This window comes from Sparus aurata, chromosome 18, assembly GCF_900880675.1.
Source record: "Sparus aurata chromosome 18, fSpaAur1.1, whole genome shotgun sequence".
In the NCBI taxonomy this organism is placed as follows: domain Eukaryota; kingdom Metazoa; phylum Chordata; class Actinopteri; order Spariformes; family Sparidae; genus Sparus; species Sparus aurata.
In genome coordinates, this window is record NC_044204.1 from 30,435,279 (window position 1) to 30,455,152 (window position 19,874).

Sequence of the window (19,874 nt, forward strand, 5' to 3'; positions counted from 1 at the left end):
GAGCCTCGTGGATAATTGGAAACTTCTATCCACTGAAAGCAATTATCCAGAACACGACTTTCCAAATATACTCCAGTGTGGAGTCGTCTTGTTTGTTTCGAGCATGTGCCCTTGTTTTAGAAACATCCTGCCATGCTTCTGCCCACACATTCAGCCTCTCTTCGCCTGTTTCCTCTCTGCTTTGATAGCCTTAATGCTGCACAGGCTTTGACTGATACGGTCAGTTGTGTGTATTTGTGCACACTGCAGATAGATGACTGCGAGGCTTAAGCCGCTCCAGATATCTTCTCGGCAGTGATGTCACCGTCAGCAGTCTTAGCAGCTGAGGAGTGTGTTGATGAGGACCAAGGACAACAATGGGGAGCTGTCCTGTGCTGCTCTCCCTTTAGTAACGAGGAGCTCCTCAGACATCAGACACTTATTCTTGCCCAAGATGTGCTCGCCTGCATTAATGGGCTGCTCGATATTGATTTGGCTACACAAAAAGAAGATCTGAGCTTTTATCCTATTTAGAAAGCAGCACTCCAGTTTCACAAAAGCTTTCAGCGCGGCCTTGCGAGAGACGGGAATCCAGCAGCTTTTTCCTTTTGCAAGTTGTCTTATGTGGTATTCTTTGAAAAAAGGGTTTACCTCTATAATACTTCGGCATGCAGAAACACAAATGATGTTGTTTTACCAGGAGATTACCTGGTTACTTACTTGTGCAACCTTAAAAAGGGTGTGATGAACTCTCCAAGGCCACCATGTTTACATAATTACCCTCTCTTAGGTGTGAATTAATTTGGTGCCTTACAAATAACCACAAGATGGCAATGTTCATATGCTTTGACTAAACAAACAATCACGAGAGATGGCTGAAACCTCAACTGACTTGCACAAATGCAGGAACCGACTTGTGAAAAGAGAAATAAAACTGTTGGACTTCCCTTTTTTACATGTAGAAAAATACCCCATGTTGGCTTGTGTTCTGTTGAGGGTTTGCAGGGGAACTGCTGTGTGCAAAGTTCCCTAATTGTATGCTGCTGTTTCACCACCGCAGGCTTGTGATACCTGAATATCACCTTGTCAGACATGTTTGATTGCTAGGCAGCAGCAGGAGTTAACGGCTGCCACTGGACATGACGTCAGAGAGTAATTAGAGACGAGGGAAATTCCACCTGTAACCTCATTCTGCCTCGCTCGCAAGCATGTGACTTGGACGAGTCATCGCTCCTTAGTTTCTCCATGAATCTGCACATTGTCATGATGTAATAACAGGATCGCAGTTAAGCTATTTTTAGCATGTAAAAGAGGACAAGTGGACTTTGTGTTTGAAGTCATTAGTGTTATCAATGCGTCAGAAGAGGTTAAGTAAGTAAAGGAGGTGGACAATACATTCACAGAAGGATCATTATAATGCTGGATATGTTCATTTTGTATTTAATAATGATACACTTCCAAATCAAGGCAAGACTTTGTAGTGATAATCAATTAAGAGTACTAAAACCAACATTCGAATACAAACATAGTTCTGCTTAAAAGAATTAACCCTATGTAACTCTTTTGCAGAGAGATAATTGAGTAGATTCATACCCCTCTTATATCTGCACACTGAATAAGGAGCTAAAGCTTAGCAGCCAGTTAGCTAAACTTAGCATAAAGACAACTAACCCGTCCAAAGGTTACAGAATCTGCCTGTAAACCCACAAACATTAAACAGGGACACATATAATGTGTTAGTTAGTGAGCTTTATAGGTACTGGTAAACTGATTTATTTTGTACCTTTGTACAGAGCCATGCTAGCTGTTGCCATCTGTTTCCAGTCTTTATGCTATGCTTAGCTAACTGATATAGATTTGGATTGTAAGTTAGCTAAACTAAGCATAAAGAAAGCTAGCCTCTCCATAGGTACCAAAATCTGCCTTAATCATTAAACAGTGACAAAAACAGAGTCACCTGAGTAACCGCTGCTAACTCTAGCTGCTGTTAGCAGTTACTCAGGTATTATGCTTCTCCATATTTGTCTCGAATATGAATCGACAAATCCTTACATACTGCAGCTTTCTAAAACAAAGGATTTCAAATAAGACGGCACATTAGAAAAGCTGGGATCCTTCAGATACGAGGGAAAGTACGAAAAGTCTCATGATGTGGTGTTTTTAGCCTCAACATGTGGCTTTGTGTCCAGGGACTCTCGGGTGAATCAGAGGATATAGTGTCCACTCGTTGGCCTCATGTTGACATCATGACATTAGTTAACCGTATTACTTTGATATTTTTATGGTCATGTAAGCACACTGGTGTATCGAGCTGCAGCACTGATGTATGTGTAATTACATTAAAGACTGATGTCTTGCTCTGTAATGTTCCATAGGCTTCTGTAGTTTGACCACGCAAAGTAGTCCCTCACAAAAATAGAAACGGGCTTTGTCTGCAACTTTGCTGCGTAATGATATCACCCTGTCATTTCTCATGTCTCTAACGAGGTAGCAGTGAGAGGTTCAGGGAGGCCTTTCATGAGTCAGCTCAGCCAGCGGTGCCTGGATTCAAACTAAGCTTTGCCCGAAGAAGCCAAATGATCTTTCCTCATTCTACTTTCAGCAAACTCTTTCAACTAGTGTGACTAATATAAATGATGACAGAGTTGACACAATTCACAGGCAGCTCTGGCAGCTCATCACATCGGCTGAGGGGCAGTTGTCTGTGTTCACATCAGAAAATTTAGTCTTTTATTTTGTTTTGGGTTTATTTCAGAGTGACAGGCAGTCCACGGGCTTGTTGAATTATTTAGCTGCATGCAGCCAATGGGTATTATAATCTAGGCTCTGAGTGACAGAGCAATATGCTCTTAGGGCCTCATGGCATTTTATTAATAATGAGCTTAAGATAAACTCGAGCACTCGGGTTAGAAACTGCTGGTTGATGCCGCACCCCTGAACAAGCATGTTCTTAGCCCTGAATTAGCTGGTGGGAAACACAGAGACTTGAAAAAACCTCAGTGATCGTGTATGATAAACAGAAGTTATGTGGTGAGTGACGTGACGTAGCAGTGATGCTCTCTGCTGGTATCTGACTGAAGGTAGCAGTTACAGCTCATAGAGGTCATATGTGGAGGATCTGGATCGTTGGCCTGCTCTCCGTATGTGATTAATTAATGTCTTGTCTGTATTTAATGATTAATGAGTATGTAATGTAATGTGGATCTACTAGAAGTTGACCTAATGCCATAGAGTTACATCCACGGCTGCTTTAATACAACATATACTACATATGCTAGATTGCAGGCTGCACGGCTAACAGAGCTAACTATTGTCACGGCACCTACAGTTACCAGCAGTTAGCAGTATGAACACATTTTTATATTGTACACCTTTGTAGCTGCATTACTCTATCATCATGTGGAGTAGTATGACAGATGTGATGTAGAAGAGAGGCTAAAAGGAGTTGCTCAGCTTCAGTATGTCTTCAGTTTCCTTGTCAGTTTTTCCATGAAGTATCAAGCGGTACCCCGAGGAGACCAGGTCTGACCAGGACCCTGAGTCAATAGTATCTTTTCAAGAAGCCATTTGCAAGTCTGCAATGGTTCATGTTACGCATTAGTCTGAGCGCAGACGGGTAAACTGAATACTATATCTGCTAACAGCCTGTGGTCTGTGCATCAAAGTCTGCTCAGAGGCGCTGATGAATCACTCACATAGGTTTGGGTGAGCTGTTGCACGCTGAATGTGTTGTCTTCGTAGCTGAACTCCTACACAGCTCTTTGTTAGGCCTGTAAGTCTGCAGTCAGGTTCAGTCACCACAGTGAATCATCTGCTGGGTCAGCACAGGATGGTCACTGTCCGAGAACCTTTTCGTAGCACTATGAGCTGTCAGCTTATTGAGCAAGCTAGATTATTACAAAAACAAAGTTTGACCCCAACCAGCTGGCCTGTTTTTAAACCAAAATAACTCGGATATTTACATATCACCTTGGTTACCTTCAGTCTTTCACGACCATCCAGACTCGACAGATGTTTTCTGAGTATTTTCTCCTCCAATAATTCTTTCTCCATCTCAGTGGGGTTAATTATGCTGCCTTGCTGCCCTTTTGTTTACCTCATCCTGCGTCTCTGGTGGGGTGCACTTCTGGCCTGTTAGCTGGCCTCTGACAGCCTCGGCTGAAAGCTTGCCTGCTCTGTATTTCAGCGACTGGAGCAGCCATCAGATGACCTCCGCGGTACACAAATAATTCTGCATGTCCTCCAAAGGCTCCCATATCTCATCCTGTCAAGGACTGTTTTCAAAATGTTTGTGAGGTTGTGTGAGTCTCCAGTCCTCCAACATAACTCTTTACTGAGTGGTATGAATTGTGAGTGCAGTTCTTAGTGGAGTGGTTTGCCTGGTACAAATTTGTTGGGAATGCTCGGATAAAATGTGGCATATAAATCAATTTCGAGTGGCAGGAAAATGTATACAAACAAGTTCTGTCTGAGGGCTCCACATACCAAACTGCGATCCTGTTATTAGACTATGACAGCGTTCTAATGTGATCCTAGCAGTTAAAAATGACAAACATTTCTATAAACAAGCAGGCAATCAATGATCTAGTGTCCCTCTTTTGGGTAGAGGGAGATCACTGACATAGGCCTTAACCACAGCAGCTTCTGAGTGCTCTGCCCTTTAATGGGGACTTACCACAGAAAATGGGGACTTTGAGGCTGGCGTCTGTTGTGGTTTAGCTTCTGTTATCCAGAACTAGCACAAAAGAGTAACCGCTGACCCTTTTTTTTTTTCCATTCTTGGGAAGGAAAAGGTGTGTCTTTTCTCTGCACTGATCACACATCAAGGCATATTTTTAATACAACGACATTGTCGGAATAAAGCAATAACACAATGCACTGACTGTGCGAGACAGGCTTTTTCGTGTATATTACGCTGTGGGCTGAATTTAATTGTATCCCACTGACATGTCATGAAGCACCAGCAATTTAAACATCTTCACTTTTATTGCTTTTCCCCAGAGCGTGGACGTGATTTGTTGTGCAAATCTGGGTGAGTTTGCGCTCAGTATTACAAGAGATAATTGGAAGGATTGTAAAGTCTTCGGGGAGAATGATTGCAAACTGTTTTCTTTTTGTTTTTTTTTTGTTTTTTTTGGGGGGTGGGTGGGGGGCGGTATAATGCACAATAACACATTATTCACATGCCACTCATGAGGCTTCACAGTTTAGTCTAGATCTGTCTCTAAAAACATGGTAAACCGAAGACTAAAGGGTGTGTCTGGTGTTACATTTCTGCTGATTTTCTATTTCTATTCAATCTAGGCCAAACTTTGAAACTGACATTCTAACAACCCTGTGTAGTGTTTGCCCAAACATGTAGGATAAGTCTGTATGTACAGCATATGTTGCATGTTTATCCACCCTGAAAGAAAGATCCCTCCTCTCTCACTCCACCTGAAGTTACTTTGTGTAGATTTCTTCCCTATTGGACTGAAGGATAGAGTGTGCACTACATTTATTTGATACAAGTTTCATTACAGATTCAGATTATTAACTTATTTGATTGGTTATAGGATTAAAAAACAACAACAACACAGATTCCAGATTCGGGCTGGACCCAAATACTCGACTACTTCGTTGGTGTCAGAATTCAGGTGTACATTTTTGGATATGGATTTTCTGTTGACTATCAATAAAGATGAACTTCATTGTAACTGTTTCATACCTTTCTTTAACCAAACCACCCTGGGATTACAAACATGCATGAAACACACAAAATCTTTGGAAAATGTATTTTTATTCAGTAAAACATAACAATACAAACAACGATAATGTAGGATAGCAGACTCATCCATCCATTTCGGTTGAGATCGGTGCTCAGCAGTCTCTCCTCATCCGGCAGAATCTTTTAAATATTCACTGTTTATTACTGCCAATGCTCAAAAGCTCAAAAACCATAAACAATACCAACATATTATGATTTTTCCTGCTTGTTCATCAGACTTTTATCTTAATCAAATAATAATTTAGTTTATGAAGTGCCCCAAATATTGACAAACGCACAAGTTGCTAGAGCTAGTGTTTGTGCAGAAAAGGACTTTGAGGCTTTCAACCGTTGTGGTTATGCAGAACTAGCAAAAAAACAAATGAAGTAACCAGTGACCCTTTTTCCATTCTTAGACTGCAAAGGAAAGGTGTGTCTTTGCAGTTTGACTTTGCACTGATCACACATCAAGGCACATTTTTTTTTTTAATACAACCACCATTGTAGGAATAAAGCACAAACACAATGCACTGACTGTGAGACAGGATAACACAATCATTTTATCACATGATTCTGACAAAGCAAACAAATCCTCTTGTGTTTTCAGCATTTTTATCTTTAGTTGCTAACAGACGGAAACTACTCGCCTGTTGTCAACAAAATGTATTTTCTGTTGATCAACTAATTGGTAATTTGAAGTAAGTGGTACAATTTAAGGCATCCTTTAGAGGCAGACTAAACTGTTGTTTGTATTGTTGTTTATTTGTTTGTGTCGTTTTCTTTGCAGTCAGTACATTCAGCACAAATCGACATTGGCAGATATGTTGGATTGATTCCAGGCTTGTTTGACTCGCAGTCATAATGTTGACTTGAATTTGTTTTACATTTATGAGTCTGGATATCGAACTAGCACTTGTATGTAGACTAAATTATAGGTCCCGTGCAGGTTAAGCTTCTCCCTCTGCCTTCCTCAGAAAGACCTTAACAGGAAGGACTCTCAGTTAATTCATGTTACTGTAGTTCCTCTAAACAATAACAACAAGAACAGTGCTCCATCTGGCTCAGAAGATACTGGCACTTCGAGGAATAAATGTGCTCCTTAGTATTCACTGAAGGAGAGTCATGGAGTGTTTTTAAAAGCAGCTGAACCCTCTCATACATTTGTTTGCTCCTTTTTTAAAGAGAGGGAAATGTTTTTTGGACACAGCTGATTACCTACAATTAGCGGTCGCTGAAATGCAGCACAGTTTCATTGTAGGGTTTCTTAACAAATTAGTAAAGAATATGCTGAATTTGTGCTTCCATTCATAGAGCATAGTGCTGCAGCTCTCCAACGACTCCTCAGCTTATTGCAAGAGTTTCCTTTCTGTCGACGGTTTTGAAAAAAGCTGATAGTGGTGATGTTGTGGCACCTCTTGTTCTCACTGCAACAACTGATTGATAACATCTCTAATACTGACAGGAATTTGCTGAATGTATGCAGCTCTCCTTTAGACCTCACATACTGTTTGGTGTTTGCACATGAGATTCAAATGTGTGTTTTCGCATGTTTACATACTCGTCCTGGATTTTAGCAGCGCTGCAGTGCATCAGCCTTCAGAGTTTGTATCAGAAAATATGAAGTTTTCTTCCAAGAGGCTTCGGGTGTTGTGTGGACAGCATTTCCAAAAGGGGTTGATAAATGGAGCTTGTTTGGTGAAACTTTCCCTCACAGCGAGGCTATCAATTTGCTCTGAAGCAAACAGCTGCTTTCTACTCTGAGCTGCACTGAACGGAGGCCAGGAAGAATTAATGTGATGATGAGAGCACTCGACGGGGACTGAGAGGGTGATTTGGGGGTCCGTGACAAACAGACTCAATTCAGTCGCAATTGAGTTTAATGGATTCATTTGAAAAAATATCAATCTGCAAATCCTTTGTTGGTTTGTGTTCACGTTCTTTCCCAACAATCCCAATCCAAGCCAGGTTTCTTTCAAATATTTGACTTTTGCTTGGTTAAATATAGCTCAGGGGCTTTTCGGTGGAAAACATAAATGTGCAGACAAGAGTGTGAAAGCTGAGTGTTCAACCCTCACCACAGACCACCACTTCCTGTTTGCTCGAGTGTCATTTTTGATAAAGATACTTATCAAGCCTCAGCTTATATGTGTGTACACTGAACTAAACAAAGTAAGTGCAGTGATGACATTTAGTCATTCTCTCAAGTCAGTACAATTTTGAGTCATTTGTACTTGAGTGTTTACATTTTCTGCTCCTTTATTCTTCCACTCAGCTACATTTTAGACTCAAACATTTTTAATTTCTGCCTCACTACATTTATTTGATAACTTTAGTCACTAGTTACTTAGCAGATTACACGCTGCATCAGAGACAGATTAGTGTATATATTTATACATTTCTCTACAATTAGATAAAATAATCAGAAACATGCTGAACATCAGATCTGAACATTTTCCAGGAAAATAACTGGTTGATATACATACATGTAAATATCTGCGTAGATTACTTTAACAATATCTGCGTAGATTACTTTTGATACTTAAGTGCAGCAGACTTTTTAGACTTCAACTTAAAGGAAAAGTTCACCCAAACATGAAAGTTCAAACAGTATTTACTCACCCTGATGCCAATGAAAAGTCAGGTGAAGTTTCTTCATCCATGACACATTTCTGCTGCTACAAAGCAAAACAGAATTCTCCTTAAGAATTGAAGTAGGTGGGGACTTTTGAAATGTAAAAGAAGAACTGAGAGAAACCCACAGAATGGCTCCATACAGTTTGTCTGGGCGTAATCCAAGTTTCCAGAAGCCTTGAGATCCGAAACTAGACTTGAAAGGACATTTTTTGTAACAAGCTTTTTTAGGCTGAAGTCTTCCCTGTAGCTGCACGGCGGCGCAGTGGTTAGCACTTTTGCCTCCCAGCAAAAAGGTCCTGGGAACAAATCCTGCTGGGGCAGGGGCTTTCTGTGAGGAGTCTGCCTGCTCTCCTCATGCTTAGGTTTCCCCTACCATCACAACACAATAGCTTACTGACTGACTAGATGTCAGTGCCGGACTATGAATGGTACCGGCTCCCCCTGAGATGGTTAAATGCAGGGTACCAGTTTCACTGTGTTGAATAGTGTAAGATATGTGACCTAAATGAAGATTCTCCTTCTAAGGTAAAAGGCTTCCAGAAACGTGGATTATGCTGGTTGAGCTTTATGGAGCCATTTGATTTATTCATTTCAGTTGTTGTTTACGTTTTAAAACAAATAAAGTTAATTACATCCTTGATTGCATTGTCGAGTTTGTGCACCCACTTCAGACGGATGGCACGTTAACGCTTTTATCTTAGCAGCTACAGTGAAGTTTTAGCCTTTGAAAAGGTTAAACATAAAGTATATTGTTTATATTTATTGATTTGATCAAGGTTAAAGGGCTATTTATGTGCAGGGGACTTTACTCTTGTTTGTGTTTATCTAGATTATAATAATCTATTTCCCATTTCATCTACCGTGAAGATTCACCACTCCTGAATGAATGGAGAGGAAACACTGTAACATCTCCTGAAACGTCACTTGACTTTAAATCTGGTTGAGACTAGTAGATATTGACTGCGCTTTCATTTTGGATGAACTTATCCTTTAAGTGCTGTTTGTATCGTCAACTTTCACTTTGACACCGACACTTGATATGTGTCAGTTAAATCCCCCCTCCACACACACACACACATACACACACACACACACACACACACACACCCTTACTGCAGCTGCGCTCAGACAGTTTTTGCAGATTATAACACTTTGAATTTAGAATGTGAGACATGAATACCTAGCTGCTGGAGTTAAACTGATGATGAAAATGTTCTCAACAGGAGCTTTTCTGTGATCATGATCACTGAATCTTGAAGAGGAGGAGGAGGTGGGAGAGGAAGAGAGACTTTTAGGGCCTCTGTGGTAAAGCACTTGCTCATAGCTATCGACTTTACAGTTTCATTTCTTTGTACCTCCCACTGGTATGAAGTTGTTTTATGGGGCTTTCTGCAGGGAGAACGACTCCCCCACAAGTCAGCAGCCCGACAGGCTCTCCGGCACTGCTAATAGACTCACAATTCATTGTAAATGTTTTAATGGGACACAAAGAGATGTGAACTTACTCCTGAGCTGCCATACAGATCTTAATCACCAGGCCTGGCCCATATTGTGTGGCCAAAGTCTAAAGTAAGCACATACCTGTCCAACTGTTTACCTACACCTCCAGCACTCCTCCGCCTCTGCAGGCGAAACCCGTCTAGCGTCTTTCATGCTGCTTGAGGTGTGGCCCTCTGGTTGGACCTCTCTTCTCTCCCCTCCCCCGCTGTGGCCGTGTCCAATCGCTGCCACATGAAGAACTCACCTGAACGCATTTGCATTTTAGGGCGGATACTTGTCGCTGATTGGCCAGGTGAAAGCACTCTGCCGCAGGGCTCCCCTACCAATGGCGACAGTGCTGCGTGACTCATAGGGAGAGGACAAGTTGCTCCACAACACTTCTCCTTTTTCTGCTTCATACAGCAGCCATTGCATTGTCTGTTTCTTTTCTCCTCCTCCTCTCCAGTTTTGTTTTTGTCGCTGTGAGAACGAAGTGTGGGGCTGGCCAGTGGTCCACACCTTCAGACAGCTTTGTCCCCCTCTGAATGCACCTTGGATTAACCCCCGTTTCCACTCTTGTTGTCTGTTTTTCTCTTGATTTTCATTGGTTACTGAGATCGACACTTGTTCGGTTGCTATCATGGACCTTGTCACCCGAATCCTGTTTCTTTGAGGTTAGTGATGAACCGTTCTCCTCCTCCTCTTCACTCTTACGTTGATGGTTCTTGTCAGTAGAAACAAATAGTCAAAGTTTAAAATCAATATTTCTGTGTTTTGAATCGGTTGTAATCGTATGTGTACAGGCAGCTAGATAAGTCGCCATCATGTGCACGATTAGCGTACTAGACGTGTAAAGGTTTTTGGTGACACGTTTGTTTCTTCTTCATCTAACATCTTTTACACCCACTTCTATTTCTAATTTTGTTCAGGGAAACAAAAAAAAGAATGCTTGATACTATATATTACGCTTTTGTGTTGGGTTGCACATCTCAAATCATGTTTCTCTAACTCTGTTGACACTTTTTAGCACTTGTCAATGTTTGACATCAAGCAACAGGTTTGAGGTTTTGTGTTTGTCATGTTCAGAACTGATGTGAACGATCTTTTCTGATAGTTGCTTTTCTTTTATGAATTGTTGCCTTATATGGTATGCTGAAGCAAGGGCGGGAACAGTGTTTTGCAAGCCCCTGGACCAAGCCCACATGTATTTTTCATGGTGTGGTAATCAGTAATTACACATCGTGTTGATTTTTGATCCATGATTGCTTTCCACAGTTGATACAGTTATTATTTAAATGCTCCATTGGTTAACAGGAGGAAAAAAAAAAAACCCTGCTGTGGTCGTTTTTCTGATGTTGCTCTCCACAGTCTTGTGCACACATTCAGTCATGCAGTGCATCAACATCATCAGAGTATCAGAACAGAATGTAGCTCATCTTGTGAAGTTCAGTCTTCATTTTAAATTCACAGGGAAGTTTGAACCCACAATATTCTGCTTCCTCTTTTATACCCATACTCGTTGACCTTCCCTTAAGTCTTTTTTTCTTCCCATCAGCCAGTTAAATTATTCTGCTAAATGCTGTTGAGAGTCTATTTCTAAAAGTTGCTCAGTGCAGCAGAGATAAAAGCGCACTTCCTGTTTCACCAGAAATCTACTCTGCACTTTTTTTTTTTCCTGCACCACAAATGTGCACACACTGTATCACTTTATAAACACGGCTACAGATTTCACATCCAACTTTTACTTAGGCTGTCTTCAAATGCTGCTGCAGTGCACCGTAGTTATCCTCGAAAAGCCCCTAAAAAACGTGCAGACCATCCAACTTTGGTCAGACTTTTTATGTAGTTATGTGCAAAATACCTAAGCTTGTTTCATCAGTTTGGCATTCAGAATTGATTTTGTTGAGGTAATGTCTGACGTAACTCGCATTTGGGGCCCAAGACAGGCGACTGAGAACAGATCACTGAGAGATAGCAAATAAATATCTCAGAAGGCTCAGTTACTGAGCTATAATTAGGTCTGGATCAACTGCCCTCATACTGGAAGAGGGAAAAATGTTTTTATTTTTTTCTGTATGTGTATTTAACACTTGCGGCAGCTCCAACACATGACCCAGTGAGTGAATAGCTCTGTTGTGTCTGAGCAGGCACGAGTTTGCATTTGAACTTTTACATCATACTCTGTGCCCACCCTCATTTGGATTGTAAATGAGGCCCTGGTGTCTCAGAGGATGAAGGCATAGTGGAGGTGCTGTTTAGTGAAGCTTTGTTTGTGTCTCATTCACACAACATAGAGACTGATTAAGAAACAGAGGAGGAGGGACAGTAGTGTCAGGTTGGCTGTTCTTTCAATACAAAGTCGACAAGTCTTGGGTCTGTAATTAGATCATTAAGACTGGGCAAAGTGACGGAGGCGTTTCAAGAGACAGGCATGACGAGAGCGGGAGGAGGAAGGGGTGGAGTATGTTACTACAGTCTCAGCATGCCGAGATATGAAATAAGGGAGAATTTATTCAGTTTCATGTTACAGATACATGCTTCAAGTAGAATAAACACAGAGAAACCTTTGTATGGACAGTTTCATGTGACCAGGAACAACCTGTTCTCTATCACAAAACAGATCTAACGTATTTCTCCCTCTATTTACATATTATATCTGTTTTCAACAATAACACAAATGTGATGCATTAGTACAGGCTAAATATTATACTGATTAAAAGTCGGTAGCTTTAAAAAACTCTGTGAGGTGTGAGAAAAATGTAAGAATTTGAAAAAAAGCTGTAATTCATACTTTAAGCAAAAGAGTTACTGCTAACTGCAGTAGCAACTGTTAGCTTGTTAGCTCAATAAGCTGTGCATTCAGTTAGACTGGAAGGGGTGTAGCTTGGTTAGCATCCTAACTTCAGTAATAACAAAACATGTGACGTCCAAATTGTCATTTTTTTCACATTCTGTTTTTCACATTCATGTAACTTACATGTTTACGTTCTGCACCTTTAATGAGATGTTGAAAACATGCACCAAGAATATTGTTTGTTCTCTCTATGGAGATTAATGATTCCGAATTTGTTTTTTAAATGTCATTAATTTGCTTCTGTATGTCAGCTGACTCAAGCTGCAGCAGTTAATTGATTAGTTTTCAACTATTAAATTAATCGGCAACAACTTTAGTGATACATATATCAGTTGGAGTAATTTTAAAGAGCAAAAATGTAATTCCAGCTAGCTTATTTGTCAATATTTATGCTTTCTTTACTCCACTGTGACAGTAAACTGATCATCTTTGGGAAACAACTAATCGCTCAATTGAAAAAACAATTGACAATGAAGCTAGGCCTCAGTCACAGCCCTGCAGGTGACAGTCACTTCTCCCACCCGCTCTGATTATATGTGTCATTCATTGAGGGGAAATGCAGAAACCCAGTGAACTCATTGTGAAACTAGTAGACTCACATCTTGTTTACCAAAAACATTATCTCTTAACAAACCCAGATGGAAAATGTTCATTTTGAGAAAGTCGGAGAGTCGGAGCTCGGCTGTTTCATATTGCTCAGCGATAGATTTGCATCATGTTTCCATGTCAGTTTCTCCATTTCTTCTTCGCCATTTTCAATTTCCATAGCTCTCTCTCCCTTTTTTTACTCCGGAGAGGATGGAGGCCTAAGGGTTGAGAGAAGTTAGGCCTGCGAATGGGAAAACCTCGAGTGGGGAAAGTTAATGTGTAACACTCTCTTCTGCCCTAACGGCTACTGTCAAGGTGCCGCTGAGCAAGGCAGTGGCGGTTCAAAGTTACTAGTGTATCGGTATGAAAGTGTTGCAGGTACGCTCAAGAAACCATCTCTTGATGAATAAAGAAAAAATCTATTGAGCAACTGACTGCTCATGATGCAACTGTCTCATACCCGGAGCATGCTGGGACTGGCAGCCCTGCTCCTCTGCAGTACACGTCAAACCAGAGCTGTGATCATTTCAGAGTCTTTTCTCTATCAGACAGATTTTCCTTTCAGCCCTCATAAACGTACCTGGATTTGTATCTAGGAAGCAGTGATGATGCTTTTTTTCCACCTTCATATGTCTTTTTCTCTTGAAACCAGCTTCTTGAGAACTGAGAAGGATGTGATGTAATTCTGGACTTTCTTCTTTGTGATTATTTTCAAAAACATTTGAGAGATTTTTTCGTTTTGCTTTAGCACAAGTTTGAAAGGACTCTCTGCTGCATAACTACAATGTCTCATATATTGCATCTTTTGATAAATTCAAAATGTAACCACATTAACTCAGCATTAAAAACCTGACCATAAACTGTTAAAGACTTGAGCTTTGACCCTTTTTCTTGTTACTCAGTTGGGGTCACGGAGCTCACATCACTCACCTGGCAGGACCGGGTGAAAGACAAGAGCATCAGGTTCTCAGACACAGAGAGAAAGAAAGTGTGTGTATGTGTGTGAGAAATAGAGTGAGAGAGAAAGAGAGAGAGAGAGGCGGAGAGATGATATGTGGAATATCAGGTCACACCTTTTGATAAGGCTTCTGGTTATGCAACGTACCATGCCGGTCAGAGCACAGATTCTGTTCCAGTAAAACCAAGAGTCTCTTCGCAACATGGCTGCAGAGTCAAACCACACCAGAGTGGTTGAAAGTAACTAAATACATGAACTCAACGACCCTACTTTAGTTATAATTTGAGGGGCTTTTACATTTAAACTTGACATACTGTTTATATTTACTACAGGTACTTGTTTTGCTGCAGATTAAGAGTTTAAAGCAATATCAGTAATGGTGACGGAGGATGTTCACTGTACAGATTGTAAAGCCCATTGAGGCAATGTGATTGTGATTTTGGGCTATATAAATAAAATTGATTTGATTTGATTTGATTTGAGGGGTGATATACTCGTCCACTCTCTCGCTGTGAGTTACATGAGAAGCTTGATACTCTCAGATCTGTCCGTTCACTATGAGGCTACAGCCAGATAGCTTAGGTTAGCGTAAAGTGCTGTAAACGGGGGGGGGAAACAGCTCGGCACTGTCCAAAGGTGACAAAATCTGCCCCGTGTTATAAAATATGTTCAATAAACTATCAGACAGTAAAACGGAACCACCCACAAAATTGAGTGCTGCTTACAAAGTGATGCATCAGGGATCTTTTCTTTCACCTGGATTTATTCAGGGGAGTTTCGCTGAGAGCAATACGCTGATCACATCCACACCTGGAAGCTGCTAAAAGTAATATTTAATGATAATAATAATAATAATAATAATGATAAATATATAAGCTGTTATACACACATCTTTTGTAATGTTCCCTCCAATGTGTCTTTCAAAAACTTGAGACAAAGAGTGCCCACTTCACTGGCAATTTAATGATTTTAAATAACTCCAAGCGTCTTTTACTGCATTAATAAATGAGAAAAAGTTTTCACATTGGCACCGATCAGGCAAGAGATAGCCGTCAGCGTACGAATGCAGTTGAGATAGCATTTTTGGAAGTGACTTGCCTTTTAGCCTGCCGTGCAGCTAGCTTTCAAGTTGGTACACTCTCCGCTTTATTGTGAAACAATCGTGATAATGCATGTATCTTGATGAAAGTTTATCTGTCGTAGAGATTGTGTGGGTGGAAGCAGGTTTGAGGTGTGAAGTGTATTCTGTGCCAGATAAAAGCAGCAAACAGGACTTCATAAAAGTTTCCATGACTGCTTTCTGTTGGCGTCGTCGTTCCCTTTGAAGCACACTCATTTAGTGACCCTATTGGTCATTCGCAAATATAGGAGGATGACGCTGCATTATATTGCAGTGGCGTTAAGAAAACACACTCACACTGCGATGATTCCCTTTTCCAATTTTATGAGTTCCACCCTGCATGAAGTAACATGGCTATGAAAACAGGCTGCGAATGCACGTGAGCATAAATCTGACATCCTCGGTGGAGTGAGTTTCAGCTGGTGTCCGAGCGTTGCCACCTCCCTCACACTCCCTTGTGCTAATCTAAACATCACGTTGGCCTTACTGCGCTATCACTTGGTACAAAGAGGCATTCTGACCCAGGCACAGAGGGAAATTGATTTCCCACATGGGTTTTTGGAGGCCTTGGTCCCAGACACCCAGCTGCAGTGGTGTCTGTGTCTGGAAGCCTCAGCAGCAAGCTGTCATATGGAAAACTGGCCCTTCCCGTAATGACTCCAGCACTCAAATGATCTGCTGAACTCCCGTCTGAGTGGAAAAGTCATACTGGGGCCCAGAGTTTATTTATTTCTTCATTAAATTATTTTTTTTCCTTGATGCTTTGCTTACATTTTATTCAAATGTCACTACTTTCCCCTCTCATCACCTCCTCCTGATGACCAGAAGTGAAACGGCTGTGGCAGACCCCCACACATTTAATTTAGCTCAAATTGAGCCTCAAAGAGCCACATTTACAAGCAGGACAGGGCCCCTTGTGAAATTCGCTGAAAATGTGTCACGACATGCGGCTGGTGTGGTGGGACACACTGTGCAGCAAACAGAGGATGGATGAACCATAGATCTGACAGGTTAACACCACAAAACAGTTTTTAACATGAACTCTTTCTTCTAACTTTGGCTTTAAGTTCTAGCTTTCGTTCATATCCTCGACATCAGTACGCATATTTGCAGAAATGACTGATTTGGTAGATAATAACATTTTCATGTCAATATGAATCAAGCAAGACACATTTGAAACTGAAACTACTATGCAAATACTTTGCTCATCACTGCTGCCCCGTTCACATCAAAACAGCACTTTACTGTCGCTGACTGCATTTGTCTGACATTTCAGGTAATACACTTTGTTTCTCTTGCCGTGAGTTACATGAGACGATTGATACAACTTTCATATCTATCTGTCAATATGAGGCTACAGCCAGATAGCTTAGATGAGCATACAGGCTGGAAACGACCAGCCTGGCACTGTCTACAGGGAACAAAATCTGCCTGCCACCACCTCCAAAGTGAAGTTATACCATGACCAAAAACAAGGAACAGCAGAGAGCAGCAGACAACTCATCAGACCACATCCATAAGGCGTCAAACTTGTTTTTAAAAAGTCTTAATCCAAAACAGTCTGACTGGACATGTCACTTCTCTCTCATCTGTGTTGAGAGTGCACATGCGTAGTAACAATCAGCCACTGACACGGAAACCACTGACAATGTGAAGGTGCTTACCGTTTTAATATATTTTACTTCTCTTTTGTACTCAGTGCAGACTGAATGACATTTGTGCGCTGCTGGAAAAGAGAGCTGTGTTAAAATATTACAACACGTCAGCGGCCTTAACTTCATAACTCAACTCCTGAGAAGTGGAGAAAATGAATTCACCTGCTTTGAACGCAATCACATTAAAGACAAAACTCAGGTACAGATCAAGGAAACACAATATAATGTGTTAATAATTAGAGATGAAGATTTAGACGTGCCAGGCTTTGTCACCCCCTTTTCAGTCTTTATGCTAAGCTGTGCGAACTGTCGCCTGGCTCTCGCTTCACGACAGGAAACAGACGCTGTTCTTTCATGGCTGTCGAGGGTTTCTCATCAGTGCAGCCACATTCACATCGCGTCACTATTATTAGAAGCATCTGACATCATGTTTCTTGGACTAGTGGCAACCTCATAATTATTTTATCTGTAACTTTGCACTTGTGGTGGTAGAAGAACATCATCCTCCAGCGTCTCAGTGAGTCACCGTGTTCCTGCTTGCACAGAAATGCTAAACAGTTTTCCGCCGTTCATTTCTCTCATTCAGAGCTGTTTACTAAACAAGCACAAGCAGTTTGAGAATCCATTCAGCCCGGTCATCAACGTGTGTCCTTGCCGAGCTGAATGAGGCCCACCTTCTCTTCTCTTTCTCGTGCCACAGAGCCGACTTTACAAGCCCTCTCCCTCCGCCTGTTCCTAAGCAACAGCCACTCCTTGTTTACCTTTGCGTTTTTGCATTGTGATTCTTTTCAGAACGACAGAACCCCAGACCCTCTGGAGACTGATTGTCAGGCCTCTTTATTCAAAGTAGTCATGAAAACCACCATGTGCAGGAGCCCGTCACTAATGTATCGTCCTGTAGACTTTCATATTATCTTCTCATACTTTCCGCATGTAACTATTACACATCAATAATGTGGTTAAACAGTAACAACATGTAAATATTTTCTTATATAACCAGATTAAGAACGGCTGTACTTTTAGCCAGGTAGTTTATTGCCCTCATCTCCTGCACCCTGGCTGCACCTTCCTCATCACCTGACTATCATAAATGAGTGTATTTCATAAAGCCTTCTCAAATATTGACCATACTGGACAGAATGTCCGTTTGCTTCCCCGCACTCGTTCAAACACATCCCCAATCAGGTGAAATGAACCTTTTGATTGGTGGATGCAGCAGCTGAAATAAATGATCTAAATGAAAACTGTTGGTAGTCGTGCAGAAGTCTCATGTCGCGCAGTAGCACAGACGTGGTTGCAGAACACATGTCACGATGACAAGATCAGGTGACTGAGCGGTAAATGCAGTTATGTAACTCTGAAAGCATGCAGCCTAAATGTTTGTCACGACTTCGAGAAGAGTGGTTAAGTCACACAGCTTTACAATTTACATCCCAGTTTAAAGAATTCAACCTGACATCATGAAATGCAGCGACTCAGCACTTCTGCCTTGAGATCCAAGAATAGGGCAAATTTTTGCTTGCTTTAAGATTAGATAGAAAACACTGGCCGGTGATACCTAATTCCACACTGACCCAGTCTCCAATTGTGTGAAATCAGATAAGCTCTCATGAAGGGGGCTAAGCTGTCTGAGTGTGAGTGGTCCTATCTGAGGGGCTTTACTGGCGGATCAGATGAGAAGAGCTGATTTAGTCCTTATTAGCTGTTAAACCGAGGCTTGATCTGCAGGAGTCTTAAAAACAGCTTTGCTAAAGCGGCACATTAGCATGTTTCACAGTGTTTCAACCTGTCCAACAGAGGAAACATTATCATACATATTGGGTATAAATACGCTGCACCATGACACACAGTGAGCAGACAGAATCAGCTTTTCTGTGGGTCCTTATTGCTTTTATGAAAAAAAAACCAAAACAAACAACTAATGTTTAAAGCCGCTTGTGAGCGATATATCTCTCCTCCCCTGCTCATGCAGTAAAAAAAGTAAAGACATTTTTTGGTATTCCTGTTCACTTTATCCAATAAAGACAGAGAACTTCATAAAGAGAGCAGGGTCTCCATGTTTTCCCACGGCTTCTACCACCAAACAGGCCAAGTGATGAAAAACTCTTGCAGAAAAGAAAGCAGTCATGCAAGTGCGGCGATGCGGAGAACATGAAGTGGATAAAACAATGTTTGATGAAGCATTTAAATAAATATTGTGTCAAGAGACATGATTGATGTATGATGTATGAAGCTACATGCACCCTCTTCCAAGATGACTCAGCGTAGCTTACCGTATTCTGCAGCTGCACTTTTCAACTTGAAACTTTTAGTCTCCTGCTGAAGTTGGTAAATGACGGAGAAGTAGAACCAGAAAATATTGATGACAGCAGAAACGGTTTGCGGCAGTCTAATAATGACATAACAATGTTTAAATTGATCGCAATGATCTTAGAAGTGAAAGTAAAAACAAGATGTGGATTTGGAGAATCTTGACATCCTTAATCTTGTTTGTTTACTTCAGAAAAAAAGTGTCAAGTTGTTGGATTCAGTTGTTTGCTGTTCGGCAGATTATGTCAGACAATCCAGCTGTTGACCCTTTGATAAGTGGCTGTTGGCTCTGGCAACATATTTGCTGTACATAAGTGAGACTGAATAGATCTTCTCGTCTTACTCTTGGAAAATAAAAGTGATCAAATGTAATCCGAAATGTTGCACTACGCCTTTAAAAAGGAAAGCCATGACCCCAGAGTGCATGACGAGCCGGAGAAAAATGAGATTATTTCATCTGTTTGATTTTATTCCCTCTCTAGGCGTGTTGTGTGTTGCATGCCTGACGATGGGTGGACACATCAGCCTGCTTGTGTCCAGACCTGTTTGGT

General features: G+C 41.2%; 1 protein-coding gene across 3 annotated transcripts in view; it reads left to right on the top strand.

The window, feature by feature from the left end:
• The window catches only part of elf1 (E74-like ETS transcription factor 1), a 44,906-nt gene that overhangs the window by 2,630 nt on the left and 22,402 nt on the right, over nt 1–19,874 (top strand). For 2 of the 3 annotated variants that reach the window (XM_030396870.1, XM_030396872.1), the window contains exon 1: nt 10,242–10,512. The exons of the other annotated variant lie outside the window; for it this stretch is intronic. The gene's annotated coding sequence lies outside the window, so the exon portion shown is untranslated. Of the gene's footprint in view, nt 1–10,241; nt 10,513–19,874 lie in introns of those variants that run through there. 3 annotated transcript variants of the gene reach the window in all.